Source organism: Vigna umbellata, chromosome 5 (genome assembly GCF_029865625.1).
Source record: "Vigna umbellata cultivar VRB3 chromosome 5, Vumbellata_1.0, whole genome shotgun sequence".
Taxonomy (NCBI): Eukaryota; Viridiplantae; Streptophyta; class Magnoliopsida; order Fabales; family Fabaceae; genus Vigna; species Vigna umbellata.
Window position 1 is genome coordinate 1,863,853 of NC_142169.1, and position 4,241 is coordinate 1,868,093.

Genomic DNA, 4,241 nt, shown 5'->3' on the forward strand with positions numbered 1-4,241 from the left:
AAGTGTTTTGGGAACAAGTGTGGTCTCCCTGGTGATTCTGATAAATTGGCTAGTTGGTTCCTCTTCTTGTTTTGTTTTTAGAAATATGATTTATATCTTGTCTCTTATAGTTGTGTGCTAAAGAGAGAAAAGAAAAGAGATAGGATGAAAAAAAAAAGTGCAAAAAAATGAGAAAAATAAAAAATTTTTGTGAATAATGGAGTCAAGAAGAGGATTGAATTAGAGGTTGTGGGTGTGTTTGAATGTGTTTACACTTGTTCCCCATTGCTCCTCTATTTCTTATGGTTTGTAGCTTCTTATCCAGATATATTCCCCTTTGTCCTTGGCCCCATTATATCCATAAAAGACCTTTTGATTTGAACATGCATATGTTTTGAGTGATGATATTAGAGGTTTGCCAAGTCTCTTGTTGTTTGCTTTCTTGAGTGCATTGAGTTGATATTCTTTACCTTAGACACTTGAGAGAAACACTAATAGTGCATCTGTGAGGTTTTGTTACTTTTGATTCACCTCTTGAACTGATTGATCATTTTGCCATGTCTTGAATTGCTTGATAATTTCATGAGTATCTGCTTTCTCTGATTGATTCTGTGTTGGATATTGTCTACTTCTTTTCTTGGTCCAGATTCTTGGAGAACTGTGTAATTCTGTTTCTATCCTTGTTGAGTCTTTGTTGTCTGTCTGTCGAGTCTGTGTCACCTCCCTGATGTTTGAGTAGTTCCCTGGTTTTCGTCTTGGTTTTGCCCAGGAGTGCAAAAGACTAAGTGTGGTCTATTTTGATAAGTCAATATTTTGTTCACTTCACTTAGTTTATTGTGCTAGAATTAATCGGGGAATTGTGCTTAATTGTCCAGTATTTTCCCATTTTTACTAATTGTGCTTAATTTGACCAAAAATTCTAATTTTAATTAATTTGGATTATTTGAGCAAATTATTTGCATTATTGATTTCAGGAAAATTTTGGAAATATAATTTGGGACATTTGGAGGTCAAAAGAAAATGCCAAATCAATTCTATTTTAAGCTAAAAAGAGAAAGGAGGTATGGATTTATTTTTGGGAGGTGCACAATGGGCCCATGGAAGCAAGCATTGGAGGCACACGGTCCAGCAAAAATAAGTGCTGCACGGAGTGAGTGGTGTCACGCGGAGAGAGGGATGAGAAGTGGCAACAAGAATACACGGCCCAAGTCCAGCTTGGCAGCAGAAAAGAAGGGCTTCATTTGGCAAAATGAAGCATGCAGCTGATCCAGCAGCTCCCATCCAGCAAGCACGTCCTCGGCCCAGCAAGCTTGAAGAAAAGAAGCACTTTACACGTCCACGTGAAGGAGGCACTCACGGCCTTGGACCAGAAAAGAAGAGAATAGGGGTGCAGCAAGTCCAGCAGAGGGCAGCGTCCATCAACGTGAAGGAGGTGCACACGGAATTAACTTCATCCACGTCCAGCTTGGATGAATGAAGGGGTGTCAAAAGCAAAGGTTGCAGCACACTTGGAGGGCTCCAGCGGACTCTCTCTCACGGAGGGGATTCACTGCTTCATTTTTAAGGGTATATGAGTGATTGAAAGGGAGGACGAGCCGCCACACTCTTTTGCTGGATTTTTCTTCAACAGATTGAGATATGGAAGGCTATGGTTGAGGAGAGAAGGCACATTTGGTTTTGGAGCTGGAAGCAGCGTTGAGAAATGGAAGGCTCACGGTGAAGAGAGAAATTGGTGTGCACGGTGCAGGAACAGCCACCCACGTTGGGGTCTCTTTCGGTTTTATATTTCAGCAGCACAAGGATGTGGATTTTCTTTCTTTGGAAGCGCACGGTGATTGAACGGGAAGCAACACACGCGGCACATGGGAGGAATTTACAAAGCTCTTGGTTTTATTTTTATAGAGAGAATAGTTGTCACAGTTTGGAGGGATAGGTGTTGCACGGAAGTGGTCCAGCAGCACATGGTGATTCAGGGAAAGAAGAAGTGGCCCACTTGGTGATTCATTTCACGTGGAAGCACATGGATTCAATTAAGGGCTGGTGCGACGTCCATGTGAGAGGAGCTCCAAGGGTTTTGTTTTAAATTATTTTAAATGCTTATCCTATATTTAAGTTTGGTTACGATTTTCATATAGAATACATTTTGAATGCTTGTCAACTTTTAAGTCATTTTTCTTATTGACCATTTGCTTCTTTCAATGCTCATCATCCCAAAGTTAATTTACACTCCTTTAAATTGATTAAGATTTTTCGTTGAATGTTTTATTTTTTTTTTGCTGCCGCTCTCTGCACCTTAGGCATTTAATTTTATTTCAGATATTTTTTTGATTTAGCAATTTCAATTCAAGTGGGTCACGCATTTAGTTTTCACGCTAAATTTAATTATCTCGCTGGTGTGCAATGTTCGGTTTAGGACTGTTCGGTTTACTATTTTCATTCACTTCAATGCTTTCAATTATGTTCGGTTGTGTTTAATTTCCATTTTAATTTAGTCCAATTCCAAGCAAAAAAAAATAAAAATAAAAATACTTTCAAAACCCCCACTATGTGTTTGACTTAAGACTTGAACCACATTTGGTCCTTGAGAGACGACCTAGGAGTCACTTCCTAGCACTATACTGCATTCTTTTATGCACAACTTTTGTGGGAGGTGCGACCCTCTTATCAATTATTTTTTTGATAAGTAATTTTATTTCCAACTCATTATCATAAATATATTTTTTATCACCATAATTATATACATACATTTTATTTATCATATTATAATAACTTAATGTCATTGTAGTGAATTTTATTGGGTTAAATATGTTTTTAATCACTAAACTATCAAGCGAATTTGTTTTTAGTCCATCTTTCAAACTAAGCTACATTTTGGTCCTTCTCCTTAAGGAAACCATAATCTTTCGTCCTCCAAAACCAACAGCGTTAAAAATTAGTTGAGGTGGCTAACGGTGATGTGTCACGTCATTTTTTCTCTGACACTTAGTAAACTTTTCCCAGCTTTTCTCCCTTCGTGTCGTCTCCTTCCTTGCATCTGCACGTTCTTCTCTTTTGTGTTTTCTTCCAAACTTCTGTGTGCTCTGCCGCTTGATCTTTGATGTCGTCAGCTGCGGCGGCACCTCCCGCTACCGCTATCGCCAGCGTGGTGGCGGCGAAGGAAACGTTGGTGACTTTAGGTTGGTGGCTAGCCATGTAGAGAAGGAGGAGAGGTCAGAGAAGAGGTCAGAGAAGTTGTCGGATCTGCTGAATGCGGCGGAGATGAAAACAGATGCGAAGGCGGAGAGGAAAGAGGAGGCATTGGCGGAGCTGAAGCGAGTGGTGAAGGAGTTGCGCGAAGAAGACCTCTCGATGCGGAGAATCGCGGCGAAGAGAGTGAGGTCGCTGGCGAAGGAAGATGTCGAAGCGAGAGCGAATCTCGCAATGCTCGGAGTAATTCCTCCTCTCGTCGAAATGCTCGATTCGGAAGACGCTCATTCACAAATCACTTCGCTCTATGCTTTACTCAATCTCGGAATCAGTAACGATGCGTGCATAATTTGCATTTTCATTCAAAATCCACTATGGTGTTTACCAAAATATTCATATATTTGAAATTTAATGTTAATTTAATTATTTCAGAAACAAAGCGACTGTAGTGAAAATCGGCACTGTACACAAGATGCTAAAACTAATTGAATCAAGTGATTCAAATCTGTCGGTGGCCGAAGCGATTGTTGCGAATTTCCTTGGATTGAGTGCTTTGGATTCAAATAAACCCATAGTTGGTTCCTCCGGTGCAATACCATTCCTTGTTAGCACCCTAAAAAGTTTAGAGGCTAGTAAAACCGTATCACAATCCCAATGGAAAGTGAAGCAAGATGCTCTGCGCGCTTTGTACAATCTTTCAATATGATTGTACAACCTTTCGGTTATTCTGGAGACTGATTTGGTTTGGTTTTTAGTTAGCTCGGAAGAGAGCCTCCAGAATATTTGAGTGTTTGAGGGTGGACAAGGGGAAACCTTGGTTGATCTCATCAACAACTCTAAATGGGAAGGGGGCTGAGTTTCATGGTGGCGGAGATGAAGGACTTCAATATCCGGCTCTAGGGGATGACCGTGGGAAGGAAGGGGCGACTCGCGATCACGGCGGTGGCGACTCGCGATCATGGCGGTGGCGACTCGTTGAGGTGGTTGTGGTAGAGTCAAAGGGAGAAGGAGGGAGAGGAGATGAGAAAGATTGACTAATGTCAGAAAAAAAATGACGTGACACACCACCATTAGCC

The 4,241-nt window shown here is 40.9% G+C and overlaps 1 pseudogene; it reads left to right on the forward strand.

The window, feature by feature from the left end:
* Positions 1-1,228: 1,228 nt before the first annotated feature.
* Positions 1,229-3,952, forward strand: LOC124822326 (uncharacterized; annotated as a pseudogene).
* Positions 3,953-4,241: the final 289 nt, after the last annotated feature.